Source organism: Heterocephalus glaber, unplaced genomic scaffold (assembly GCF_053883595.1).
Source record: "Heterocephalus glaber isolate CG9 unplaced genomic scaffold, H.glaber_assembly_v1.0 deba00000621, whole genome shotgun sequence".
In the NCBI taxonomy this organism is placed as follows: Eukaryota; Metazoa; Chordata; class Mammalia; order Rodentia; family Bathyergidae; genus Heterocephalus; species Heterocephalus glaber.
This window is the reverse complement of record NW_028258153.1, coordinates 35,660,539-35,674,929: the sequence shown is the minus strand read 5'-3', so window position 1 is coordinate 35,674,929 and position 14,391 is coordinate 35,660,539. Positions and strand designations below refer to the sequence as shown.

Below are 14,391 nucleotides of genomic sequence, written 5' to 3'. Positions count from 1 at the left end.
GCTGCTAAAAATTTTTTCCCATATTGTAGGTTGTCTGTTAGCTCTGTTGGTGGTATCTTTTGCAGTGCAGCAGCTTTTTAATAAGATGAGATCCCAGTTGCTGATTCTTTCTGCTAGTTCTGTGCTGCTGAGGTTTTGTTCATGAAGCCTTTTCCTATGCTAATGTCTTCAAGAGTTCTACCTAACTTATCTTCCAGCAAGTTTAGTGTTTCTGTCTTAATATTTAGATCTTTAATCTACTTCAATCTTAGTTTAGTGCATGGTGATAGGTATGAATCTAGTTTTAATCTTTGGCAGGTTGAGATCCAGTTTTTCCAACACCATTTATTAAATAGACTATCTTTCCTCCAATGATGGTAGTCAAAGATGATCTTTATCAAAGATGAGGTGGCTGAGCATGTCTGGAATTGTTTCTGGATCTTCTAATCTATTCCACTGATCCTCATGTCTGTTCCTTTGCCAGTACAATGCTGATTTTATCACAGTAGCTTTGTAGTATAGTTTCAAGTTGGTGGTTGTGATACCCCCAGCCATGTGTCTGTTGTTTAGAATTGCTTTAGCTATTCTAGGTCTCTTATGGTTCCCAATGAATTTTTGGATTGTTTTCTCTAGTTCTGGGAAGTATATTGTTGGAATTTCAATTGACATTGCATTGAATCTATATAGTAGTTTTGTAAGTATGGCCATTTTCACTATATTGGTTCTTCCTACCCAGGAGCAAGGGATGTCTTTCCATTTTCTTGTATCCTCTTATGTTATTGCTCTCCAATTTTATTGCACTATCATCTGATAATATATAGGGGGTAACTTCAGTTCTTTTACATTTACTTAGACATGTCCTATGAGCTAGCATGTGATCTATTCTGGAGAATGACCAGTGTGCAGCTGAAAAGAATGTATATTCCAATTTTGTGGGGTAGAACACTATGTAGACATCTATTAAGTCCATTTGTTCAATAACTTGGTTCAGTTCTAGAATTTCCTTGTTAACTTTTTTGTCTAGATGATCTGTCTATTTGTGATAGTGGGGTATTGTGGTCCCCCACTACATTTGTGTTAGGGTTTATTTGGTTTGTCATGTCTATTAATATTTGTTTTGAATAGTTGGGGACATTCGTATTTGGTGCATATATATTTAGGATTGTCATCTCTTCCTCTTGGATTGTTCCCTTCACAAGGATGTAGTGACTATCTTTGTCTCTCTTAATTAGTTTTGGTTTGAAGTCTATGTTGTCTGCAAATAATATTGGTACTCCTGCTCTTTTCTGGGTTCATGTGGCATGGAGAACTGTTTTCCATCCTTTTACTTTCAGTCTATGAGTTTCCTTTTGAGTTAGGTGTGTTTCTTGTACACAGCATATTGTTGCATTTTGCTTCTTAATCCATTCTGCCAGTCCATTTCTTTTGATTGGTGAATTGAGGCCATTAACATTGAGGGTTATAATTGATAGATATTGATTCATCCTTGTAATGATGTTTTACTTTTGTTGGCTCTTTCATTTCTTATTTTTTACCCATTTCCCTTTAGTTTCTTACCTTGCCTTGTGGCTTCCCTCTGTTGGGCCTCATGTAGTTGTGGCCTTCATTGCTTTTTTTCCAGGATATTGTTTAAAATTGCTTGTAGTGCTGGTTTGGTGTTCATGAAATTTCTCAGATGTTCTTTGTCATGGAAGCATCTAATTTCCCCGTCAATTTTGAAAGATAATTTTGCAGGATACAACAGTCTAGGTGGAAGTTATTTTCTTTTAGGGCTTGAAATACTTCACTCCAGACTCTCCTTGATTTGAGGGTTTATGTTGAGAAGTCTACTGTGATTCTGATGGGCTTTCCTTTGCAGGTGATTGGTTTCTTTTCTCTAACTGCTTGCAGGATTTTCTTTTCCTGTTGGGTTTCTGGGATCTTGATTATTATATGTCTAGGTGTAGATTTTTTTATTATGGCTAGTTGGAGTTCTATATGCTTCACTTATCTGTATGTCCAATTCTCTATCTCTGTCTGGGAAGTTTTCCACTATTACTTCTGTGAACAGTTTTTTATGTCAATTGTGCTTCTGTTTTTTCATGGACTCCTATCAGTCTTATGTTATTCTTCTTTGCATCATCTAGCAGTTGTTGGATTGATTTCTCGTGATCTCTTGCTATTTTTAAGAAATCTCTATTTTCATGGTCTCTAACCACGATGTTGTCTTCTATATCTGATATTCTATCTTCAGATTTCCTTAATCGGCTGTGGATACTTTCAATGGAGTTTATAATCTCCTCAATATTTGTTTGAATCTGTTTCATGGATTCCATTTCTTTCTTATGTTGGGTGATCATAGTTTCCATTTCTTTCTTATGTTGGGTGATCATAGTTTCCATTTCTTTCTTATGGTGGGTATTCATGGCTTCCAGCTTGTTTCTGAGCTCATCTATTTTTTTTATCTGTTCCTGTTCTAGATCCTCTAATCATGTCTTTCACTCTGCTCACCCTCTCTGTAGATATCTGGGAGGTTATTTCTGCTTTGAATTTTTGTAGAGCCTCATTCATCTGTTTTGTTATTTCCTGTGCTATCAGTTCAGGGTATCCAGGTGGTTGGTTATGGCACTTTTCCATCTCATTTCCCCCAGGATTTACCCTTGGAGGGGTGGAAGTCTGAGTTTGTGCCTTGCTTAAATGTCTTCTCATTTTTGTTTTTGGCACTGACCTTAGTTTAACTCCTGGGTTGATAGTTTGAAATTGTTTATTGTAGGTATCTTTGTTGCTTATAATTAGAACCCTTATGGAATGATTGCTTCTCAGAGGTGTCTTCCAGATATAGCTGGTCTTTAAGTTTTGAGTCTCTAATGACTCTAAGACTATCTCATTTTCCTTATACTAGGAAGGTTCATTGACTAGATCATTAACAACACCTTAGCCCAAGTGATACAATCAGCAACACCACTGCATCAAGTACATCTTTAAAAATGACATTTTGTGGTAGTTATTAATCTATCACCTTTAGCTGTGTGAATTAAATCCAGATCAAGGACCAACCCAACATATAGTGAATAAACTCTTCAATATAACAACTTTACCCTTTGGGATGGGGAGTTAGAAGAGATTGGGGAAGGAGGGACAGATGGGAAGAAGGATAGGGGAAGGTTAGCAGTGTGGCCAGAGGACACAGGTGAGAAGGAAAAAGAGAATAATAGTAAAATAAAGAAGAACTCCGAATGAGGACCAAAACAGGGACAAAAAGGGAGGATGAACAATGTGGGAGAGCAAGAGAGTGAGTGTAAGAGAAAAGAAAGAAGAAAAGAAAAGAAAAACAAGGAGAGAAAAACAAATATTTTCAAAGAGTAGAAAAAAATTAAAGATAAGAGGAGCAAAAGAAAAGAAAAGAGAAAAAAACAAACTAATAATACTATTTTGGGGAATAAAAAAAATGAAGATGTAGGGCCTCTTTCAGGATATGTCTCTACTCTCACAATAGACAACATGGGTAGCAGTGTGCAGATATAAGTCAATGAGTCTCAGCAAGCTAATCGCAGACCCATGAGATTCAGGCAGATTTCTGGCTGAAAGTCCCCAGTTGATCTCCCTGTCCTCCTGTAGGGTTGAACTCTCCAGACTTGTGTTGCAGGTTCCAGCTATCTTTCCCCTGAAGATAGTCCCAGTCCTGATGGGAGGTGAAGATGACTCCAACTTACCCAGTACTGTGGTCTGGTGGTCCGGTGTCCTCTGTCTTTGTAGTGTGGAACCAGGTGGCTGTACAGAGAAGAGGCCAGAGGAGTGGGGGAGGGGGGGAGTGTCCAGTGGATTGCTGTCAGGGCATGGGCTGATTGGGCATGTTCCACATGACTTGTGACCTCGGTAGGGTGTCCGTAGTCCTGCCTGTCTGCAGCAGCTGTTTCAGTTTTTTGGATGCTATTGTGAAAGGAATTGTTTGCCCTATTTCTGTCTCAGTCAGTCTGTTTTTCATGTAGAGGAAAGCTATGGATTTTTGTGTGTTGACCTTGTATCCATCTACTCTAATGAATTTGGTTATTAAGCCTAGAAGACTTTTGGAGGGGTTCTTGGGGTCTTCTATATAGAGTATCATGTCATCTGCAAATAATGACAATTTGACTTCTTCATTTCCTATCTTTATTCCTTTTATTTCTGTCTCTTGTCTAATTGCCATGGCTAATATTTCCAAAACTATATTGAACAGGAGTGGTGATAGTGGACATCCTTATCTTGTTCCTGATTTTAGGATGCAGGAGTTCAGATTTTGACCATTTAGTATGATATTGGCTGTTGGTTTTTCATAGATGGCTTTTATCAGATTGAGGTATAAACCATCTATTCCAATTTTTTGTAAAATTTTTATCATAAATGAATGTTGGATTTTGTGAAATGCTTTTTGTGCATGTATTGAGATGATCATATGGTTTATATCCTTGTCCCTATTGATATAGTGGGTTACATTGATTGATTTACGTATACTGAACCATCCCTGCATCCCTAGGATGAATTCCACTTAGTCAGGTTGTATGATCTTCTTTTTTTTTTTAATTCTTAAGTTCTTTTATTGGTACATTTTAGGTATGCAATACATTTACATTTATCATTGGGTGCTTGTGCCTGTACACGCTGTATCTTTGTTCTTCTTTTTTCCCCAATACCTGCGTGCCCTTCACCCCCTCCACCCTTCCCTATTTACATAGACTTCGTTTCCATTTTTCTTCTTTTCTCATAATTTTTCCTTTCCCTTCTTTCCTTTCCCCTTCCCCTCCCTTCATCCCTACCTCTTTGGACCTTTTTTTCCTATTTCAAATTATCAATTATTCATTTTAATCATTTTAAACCTTATTTACACTTTCAGTTTCTCACACTAGAGAAACTATTTGGTATTTACACATGTGAGTCCTATTTATTTCACTTAAGAGTATGGCCTCAATATGCATCCATTTAGCTAAAAATGACTCTAGTTTCCCATTCTTTATGGCTGAGTATTACTCCATTTTATTAAAACACACACACACACACACATCTTCTTTATCCAGTTGCCAGTTGATGGGCACGTGGGCTGCTTCCAAGTTTGAGCTATTACAAACTGTGACACTATAAACATGGGTGGACATATATCGCTGTGGTATGATTCTTTTAATTCTTTTGGGAAGATATCTAGCAGGGAAATGGCTGGGCCAAATGGGACCTCTAGTCCTAGTTCTTTGAGGTGTCTCCATACTGATTTCCACAGTGGTTGCACCAGACTGCACTCCCACCAGCAATGGAGAAGGGTTCCTTTCTCCCCACACCCCTGCCAGCTTTTGTTATTGGTTGATTTCTTGATAGGAGCCATTCTTTCAGGGTGAGCTGGAATCTCAGTGTTGTTTTCATCTGCATCTCTCAAATGACCAGTGATGTTGAACATTTTTGCATATATTTATTGCTGCTTTTACTTCTTTGTCTGAGAAATGTCTGTTCATTTCAGATGCCCATTTCTGAATTGGGTCTTTGAATTTAGGGGGGTCTGATTTTTTCCAGTTCTTTATTTTCTAGATAGCAGTCCTTTGTCTGAGGTACAGCTGCTAAAAATTTTTTCCCACTGTGTACCTTGTCTGTTAGCTCTTTTGGTGGTTTCTTTTGCAATGCAGAAGCTTTTTAATAAGATGACATGCCAGTTGTTGATTTTTTGTCCTAGTTCCCATGCTACTGAGGTTTTCTTCATAAAGACTTTTCCTTTGCTAATGTCTGCAAGAGTTCTACCTAACTTATCTTCCAGCAAGTTTAGTGTTTCTCTTTTAATATTTAGATTTTTAATCCACTTTGATCTTAGTTTACTGCATGGTATTTGTTATGGATCTAGTTTTAATCTCTGGCAGGTTGAAATCCAGTTTTTCCAACACCATTTATTAAATAGGCTCTTTCCTCCAGTGAGGGTGATTGACTCCTTTGTCAAAGATGGGGTGGCTGAGTATGTCTGGAGTTGCTTCTGCATCTTCTAATCTATTCCACTGATCCTCAGGTCTGTACTTTTGCAAGTAACATGCTGTTTTTTTCACAGTAGCTTTGTAGTATAGTTTCAAGTTGGGGATTGTGATACCCTCAGCCATGTCTCTGTTGCTTAGAATTGCTTTAGCTATTTTAGGTCTCTTCTGGTTCCAAATGAATTTTTGGATTGTTTTCTCTAGTTCTGGGAAGTATATTGTTGGAATTTCAATTGGCATTGCATTGAATCTATATATTAGTTTTGGAAGTATGGCCATTTTCACTATATTAGTTCTTCCTATCCAGAAGCAAGAGATGTTTTTCCATTTTCTTGCATCCTTTTCCATCTCTTTTTTCTGAGTGCTGTCATTTTCAGTGTAGAGGTCTTTTGCTTCCTTTGTTAGATTGATTCCTAGACATTTCATTTTTTTGGATGCTATTGTAAAAGGAATTGTTTCCCTAATCTCTCTCTCAGTGAGTCTGTTTATAATGTGCAAGAAGGCTATTGTTTTTTGAGTGTTGACCTTGTATCCAGCTACTCTACTGAATCTGTCACTTAAGTCGAGAAGTCTTTTGGCTGAGTTTTTTCTGTCTTCTATGTAAAATATCATATCATCAGCAAATAATGTCATTTTAACCTCTTACTTAGCTATATTTATTCCTTTTATTTCTTTCTCTTTTCTAATTGATGGGCTGTTTTCAGAAATATATTGAACAGGAGTGGTGGTAGTGGGCATCCTCATCTTGTTCCTGATTTTAGCATGAAAGTTTTCAGTTTTTGACCATTTAGTGTGATGTTGGCTATTGGTTTTTCACAGATAGCCTTAATGAGGTTGAGACAAAGACTTTCTATTCCAATTTTCTGTACAGTTTTTATCATGAATGGGTGTTGAATTTTGTAGAATGCCTTTTCTGCAACTATTGAGATGATCCTGTTTTTTATCCTTGACTCTGTTAATATAGTGTATTTCATTTATTGATTTATGAATGTTGAACCATCCTTGCATCCCTGGGATAAATCTGACTTGGTCAGGGTGTATTATATTCTTGATGACACTCTGTATTTTGTTTGCCAGTAACTTGTTGAGGAGTTTTGCATCTATGTTCATTAAGGAGATTGGCCTGTAGTTCTCTTTTTTGGTTGGGCCTTTCCCTGGTTTTGGAATCAAAATAACACTTGCTTTCAGGAATGAATTTGGAAGTATTGCTTCCCTTTCGATTTCCTTGATGAGGTTAAAGAGTGATGGCAATAGTTCTTCTTTAAATGTCTTGTAGAATTCAGCAGTGAAGCCATCAGGACCTGGACTTTTCTCTGTTGATAAACTTTTTATTATATTTTCAATTTCACTCATTGTAATTGAGGTGTTTAGAATTTCTATATCTTCCTCATTTAACTTTGGCAATTCATATGTATCTAGGAATCTGTCCATTTCTTCTTCCATTTTATTAGAGTACAGGTTCTCGAAGTAGATATTGATGATCCTCTGGATTTCTACTGGATCTGTTGTGACTTCACCTTTTTCATTCTTTTTTTTTTTTTTGCTTAAATTCTTTTATTGTCACATTTTAGGTATACAGTACGTTTGCATTTACCATTGGGTACTTGTACCTGTACATGATGTAACTTGGTTCTTATTTTTTCCCCATTCCCTGTGTTCCCTTCACCCCTCCACCCTTCCCTATTTACAAACACTTTGTTTCCATTTTTTTCCTTTTCTTATAATTTTTCCTTTTCCTTCTTTCCTTTCCCCTTCCAATCCCACTTTCCCTATCCCTTTGGACCTTTTCTTCCTATTTCTTTTTTTTTTCCCCCCATTAACTTTATTGGTACATTTTTGGTATAAAATACAGTTACATTCATCAATGGGATGTTGTACCTTTACATGAGTCTCTTTGTTCTTATTTTTCCCCCTCCCCTTGTCCTCCCTTCCCTATTTGCAAAGACCTTGTTTCCATTTTGTTCCTCTTTTCATATTTTTTCCTTCCCTTTTTTCCCTTCCTCTACCCCTCCCAATTCCCCTGGTCTTTTAGAACTTTTCTTCCTGTTACATAATATCAGTTATACATTTTTTAAATTACAATATTAAGATCTAGGAGACATTACCACAGATTTTACAGAATTTAAAAGGATATAGAAAGCATATTACAAAAATCTGTTTTGAAATAAATTTGACAACTTCTAAGAGGTACCTTGGAAGACAAATTAATGAAACTAACTCTGGAGGAAATATAAAATTGGAATAGCACCTATTAAAGAAAGTATATTCCTAGCTTGAAAACCTACCTATATGACAACAGCAGGCTCATAAACATTTTAACTGATAAATTATATCAAACAATTAAGGCAGAAAAAAGAAGGAACACTTCTCCCCTCATTTTAGGAACTCAACATTGTGCTAGTCCTAAAACTGGATAAAGATAATAGAAAAAAGTATGAACATAGATAGAAATTTGTTTAACAAAAGAAACTATTAGAAGTCAGATCTGGCAGGATGTAGAAAGTGGTTTTGTTATAGGGATGGCAGTGTTGGTTCAGCATTGGAAGATCTACCCCCAAAAGTCATCATTTTAACAGAGGAAGGGAAAAAGCCATATGATCTTGTCACTAGTTGGAGAAAAAGTATTGGACTAAGTTCTACAGCTGTTCATGATAAAAGCTATCAGGAACCTAGAAGTAGAACAGAAACTTCTCAACAGATTAAAGACATGTACTCCATTCTTCGAGCAAGAATGCCTTATGTAAATGGAGAAGATACAATGCTTTCTCCTTAAGGTGGGGAACAAGGGCAGATATGCTTATTCTTTATCTGTCCATTAAACTTTGAAACCTAGGCCCCACCAAAATAGTCTGGCAATAAAATGACACAACTAGGATAGGATTGGCATGGCAGAAGCAAAATCTTTATATGGAGATGAAATGGTCAACTGCAGAGAAAATACTAAGAAATCTCTAGGAGCCCCTAGAACTTGTACTTGAATTTAGCAGGATTAGAAAACACAAGGTATACATAAAAATTCAGGTCTGTGTACACTTGCTATAAATGAAGAATTGGATATTGAAATTTAAAAGTTATGTAGGAGTACAAAGGACCTAGAAAAGTTAAAAACAAAACAAAAAGAAAAACAGTGTTGGAAGACTTTTAGTACCTAATTTTAAGACTTCTTCTAAAGCTACAGTAATCAAGGCAGTGTTGGTGTAAGGAAAGACATATAGATCATTTGAATAAAACAGAGAATCTAGAAATAGAACCACACATATATGGTCCACTGAGTTTTGAAAGATTATTTAACATTAGCATTTTATAGAATATAAACTCCATTCAAGAGCCGAGGAAGAGATAGTGTTTGCAGCAAATGGCACTAGAACACCTGGTATCCGTATATAAAAAATTAACCTCAACCCTTTATTTCCATAGATGAAAATAACTTGAAGGGATCTATGAACCTAAATAAGAAAGCCTAAAAGTATAAAACTTTAAGAAGAAATTATAAGGGAAAATATTTATGAATTCAGGGTAGGCAAGAACTACCTAAGATACAAAAAAAATGATGTATAAAAGAAAAAAATTGATAAATGGGATTCCATCAAAATTTAGATCTTTAAATGACATCATTAAAATGAAAAGTAGTCCTTAGACCATATTTACAATGCATATAACCTATGACCAGGATATATAAAGAATCCTTAGAGCTCATTAATAGACAACCCAAATAAAATGTAGACATAAGAAGATGATAAATAGCCAGTATAGCACAAGGAATGGTGTGCAACTCTAGAATCAGAAAAATACTAATCAGTACAATAATAAGATTGAATTATACACTCATTAGGGAGATGAAGTTAAAAGTTTTAAAAGCCTTGTCATGACTTTTTCTTTTTGTTGGATTCTCCCCCTTTGCATTTAATTTGTCATGCCCAATGGATTCATTCTGATGGGTTTCTTGGGGTTGGGATCCTCATTGTCTTTTCCTAGGGTATTGTCTAAAATTTTTTGGAGTGCTGGTTTGGTATTCATGAAGTTCCTGAGGTGCTCTTTATCATGAAAGTATCTTATTTCTCCATCAATTTTGAAAGACAGTTTTGCAGGGTACATCAATCTGGGTTGGAGGCTGTTTTCCTTTACGGCTTGAAATACATCACTCCAAGCTCTTCTTGCCTTGAGGGTTTGCATTGAGAAGTCTGCTGTGATTCTGTTTATATGTGATTTGTTTCTTTTCTCTCACTGCTTATAGAATTTTGTTCTTCTGTTGGATTTTTGGAATCCTAACTATTATATGCCTATGTGTAGATTTTTTTTGATTAAGGCTAGCTAGAGTCCTATATGCCTCACTTATCTGTATGTCAAATTTTTTTCCCCTCCTTGGAAAGTTTTCTGCCATCACTTCTGTGAACAGTTTTTTTATGTCATCTGCACCCTCTCCTGTTTCTTCATTGAGTCCAATCAGTCTTATGTTATTCGTCTTTGCATCGTCTAGCAGCTGCCGGATTGATTTCTCATGTTCCCTTACAATTTTAAAGCAATTTTTCTTTTCCTGGTCACTAATTGCAATCTCATCTTCTATATGTGAAATTCTATCCTCACATTGGTTCATTCTGCTGTGCAGACTTTTGATGGAGTATTTAATCTCTTGGAAATCCATTTGTGTCTGTTTTATGGATTCCATTTGTTTCCTATGTTGGGATTCCATCATGTTCCTCAGATCCTCTATTTTTTTATCTGTGTCCTCTCTAGATTTATTAGTCATGTCTTGCACCATGAACAAAATCGTTGCCGTTTTCTGAGTAATTATTTCTGATTTCATTTTTCCTAGATCTTCTTTTGTTGCCAGTTCAGAGAGTCCAGGTGGTTGAGTATCAGATTGTTCCATCTCGTTTCCCTTTGTGGTTGCTGTAGGTGATCCAGAAGTCTGTTTTTGAGACTTGTTTACGTGTCTTCTCATTTTCTTGGGAGGGAGTGCTTCTGGTGCCCACGCGGCTCACCTTCTCTGCCCTAGGAGCTTGGGATGGCAGCGGGGGAGCTTCCTTCTGGGTTCTGGGACTGGCTCAGCTTCTCTGCCCTAGGAGCTTGTGATGGTGGTGGGGGAGCTTCCTTCCAGGTGCTGGGACCAGCTCACTTTCTCTGCCCTAGGAACCTGGGATGGCAGGAGGGGAGCTTCTTTCTGGGTGCTGGGACTGGCTGAGTTTCTCTGCCCTAAGAGCCTGGGATGGAGGCCAGGAGCTTCCTTCCAAATGCTGGGACCAGCTGAACTTCTCTGCCCTAGGAGCCTGGGATGGAGGTGGGGAGCTTCTTTCCAGGTGCTGGGACCAGCTCACCTTCTCTGCCCTAGGAGCCTGGGATGGCAGCAGGGGACCTTCCTTCTGGTTTCTGGGACCAGCTGAGCTTCTCTGCCCTAGGAGCCTTGGATGGAGGCCAGGAGCTTCCTTCCAGGTGACCTTTTTCATTTTTAATTGCATGGATTTGCACCTTTTCTTTCCTTTTTTTGATAACATTGACTAAAGTTTTATTGATTTTATTTATTCTTTCAAAAAACCATTTCTTTGATTCACTGACTCTTTTGTCATTCTCTTAGTCTCCATTGCATTGATTTCTGCTCTGATCTTTATAATTTCCTCTCTTGTATGAGCTTTTGATTTGTTATGTTCTTCTCTTTCTAGGAGCTTGAGGTTCTGCATTAGGTTATTTATCTGAGTTCTATTTTCTTAATATGGGCATTCACTGCTATCAATATTCCTCGTAGAACTGCTTTCATTGTGTCCCACAGATTCCTGTATGTTGTACTGGCATTATCATTTACTTGTAGAAACTGTTTAATTTCTTTTTTAATTTCCTTTATGATGCATTGGTTGTTCAAGTGGGTGTTATTCAATTTCCATATTTTTGTGGGGGTTTTGCTTTTTCTTATGTTTTTGATCTCCAATTTTATTGCACCATGGTCTGATAATATATAGGGGGTAACTTCAATTCTTTTACATTTACTTAGACATGTCCTATGAGTTAGCATGTGGTCTATTCTGGAGAATCACCCATGTGCAGCTGAAAAGAAAGTGTATTCTGATTTTCTGTTGTTGAACACTCTGTAGACACCTATTAAGTCCATTTGTTCAATGACTTGGTTCAGTTCTAGAATTTCCTTGTTACTTTTTTGTCTAGATGATCTGTCTATTTTTGATAGAGGGGTATTGAGGTCCCCCACTACAAATGTGTTAGTGCTTATTTGGTTTTTCATGTCCATTAATATTTGTTTTATATAGACGGGGGCATTTATATTTGGCACATATATATTTAGGATTGGCATCTCTTCCTCTTGGATTTTTTCCCTTCACAAGTATGTAGTGACCGTCTTTGTCTCTCTTAATTAGTTTTGGTTTGAAGTCTATGTTGTCTGCAAATAAGATTGCTACTCCTGCTTTTTTCTGGGTTCCTGTGGCATGGAGAACTGTTTTCAATCCTTTTACTTTCAGTCTATGAATTTCTTTTTGAGTTAGGTATGTTTCTTGCATGCAGCATATTGCTGAATTTTGCTTCTTAATCCATTCTGCCAGTCTATTGCTTTTGATTGGCAAATTGAGGCCATTAACTTTGATGGTTACAATTGATAGATATTGATTCATCCTTGTAATGATGTTTTACTTTTGTTGGCTCTTTTGTTTATTTTTCCCCCTTTCCCTTTAGTTTCTTACCTTGCCTGGTGGCTTCCCTCTGTTGGGCCTCATGGAGTTGTGACCTTCATTGTTTTTTTCTAGGGTATTGTTTAGAATTGCTTGTAGTGCTTGTTTGGTGTTCATGAAATTTCTCAGATGTTCTTTGGCATGGAAATATCTAATTTCCCCATCAATTTTGAAAGATAATTTTGCAGGATACAACAGTCAAGGTTGGAAGTTGTTTTCTTTTAGGGCTTGAAATACTTCACTCCAGACTCTCCTTGTGTTGAGAAGTCTGCTGTGATTCTGATGGGCTTTCCTTGGTAGGTGATTTGTTTCTTTTCTCTAACTGCTTATAGGGTTTTGTTCTTCTGCTGGTTTTCTGGGATCTTGACTATTGTATGTCTAGATGTAGATTTTTTTTTTATCATGGCTAGTTGGAATTCTATATGCCTCACTTATCTGTATGTCCAATTCTCTACCTCTGTCTGGGAAGTTTTTCACTATTACTTCTGTGAACATCTTTTTCTGTCATCTGTACATTGTCCTGTTTTTCCACCAACTCCTATTAGTTTTATGTCATTCTTCTTTGCACGCTTAGTAGCTTCTGGCTTGATTTCTCATGGTCCCTTACTATTTTTAAAAAATCTCTGTTTTCATGGTCACTAACCACAATCCTGTCATTTGATATTCTATCTTCAGATTCCCTTAACCTGCTGTGCATACATTCAGCGGAGTTTTTCATCTCCTGAATATCTATGTGAGTCTGTTTCATGAATTCTATTTCTTTCTTTTGTTGGGGATCATGGTTTCCATTGCTTTCTTATGCTGGGTATTCATGGCTTCCAGCATGATTCTGAACTCATCTATTTTTTTATCTGTTTCTGTTCTAGAGCCTCTAATCATGTCTTTCACTCTGCTCACCATCTCTGTAGATATCTGGGAGATTATTTCTGCTTTGAATTTTTGTAAAGCCTCATTCATCTGTTTTGTTACTTCCTGTGCTATCAGTTCAGGGTGTCAGGTGGTTGATTATCAGACTTTTCCACTTCATTTCCCCTGGGGTTTACCCTTGGTGGGTTGTAAGTCTGAGTTTGTGCCTTGCTTAAATGTTTCATTTATTTTTGGTACTGTCCTTGCTTTAACTCCTGCATTGATACTTTGAAATTGCTTGTTGTAAGTATCTTTGTTGCTTGTAATTATAACCCTTATGGGATGATTGTTTCTTAGAGGTGTCTTCCAGATATACCTGGTCTTTAGATTTTGAGTCTCTAGTGACTCTGAAGTTATCTCATTTTCATTATACCAGAAAGGACCACTGACTAGATCAATAGCAACACCCTAACCCAAGTGATGCAATTAGCAATACCATAGCATCAAATACATCTTAGAAAATGACATTTTGGGGTAGTTATTAATCTATCACCTTTAACTGTGTGAATTAAATCAAAATCAAGGACCAACCCAACATACGTTTATAGTGAATAGACTCTTCAATATAACTACTTTACTCTTTGGGATGGGGAGTTAGAAGGAGTTGGAGAGGGAAGGATAGATAGGTAGAAGGATAGGGGAAGTTTAGCAGTGAGGTCAGAGGACACTGGTGAGAGAAGGAAAAAGAGAATAATAGAAAATAAAGAAGAAATTTGAATGAGGGCCAGAGCAGGAACAAAAAGGGAGATGAACAATGTGGCACAGCAAGAGAGTGAGTGTAGAGAGAGAAAGGAAACAGAAAAGAAAAGAAAAAAGGAGAGAAAAACAAAAATTTGCAAAGAGTAGGAAAAAAAATTAAAGATAAGAGGAGAAAAAAA

At 36.9% G+C, this 14,391-nt stretch overlaps 1 long non-coding RNA gene across 1 annotated transcript in view; it reads left to right on the top strand.

Annotated features, from left to right (window-relative positions):
• Positions 1-14,391, top strand: part of LOC147829436 (uncharacterized) — a 140,135-nt gene that overhangs the window by 112,130 nt on the left and 13,614 nt on the right. The window lies entirely within an intron of this gene.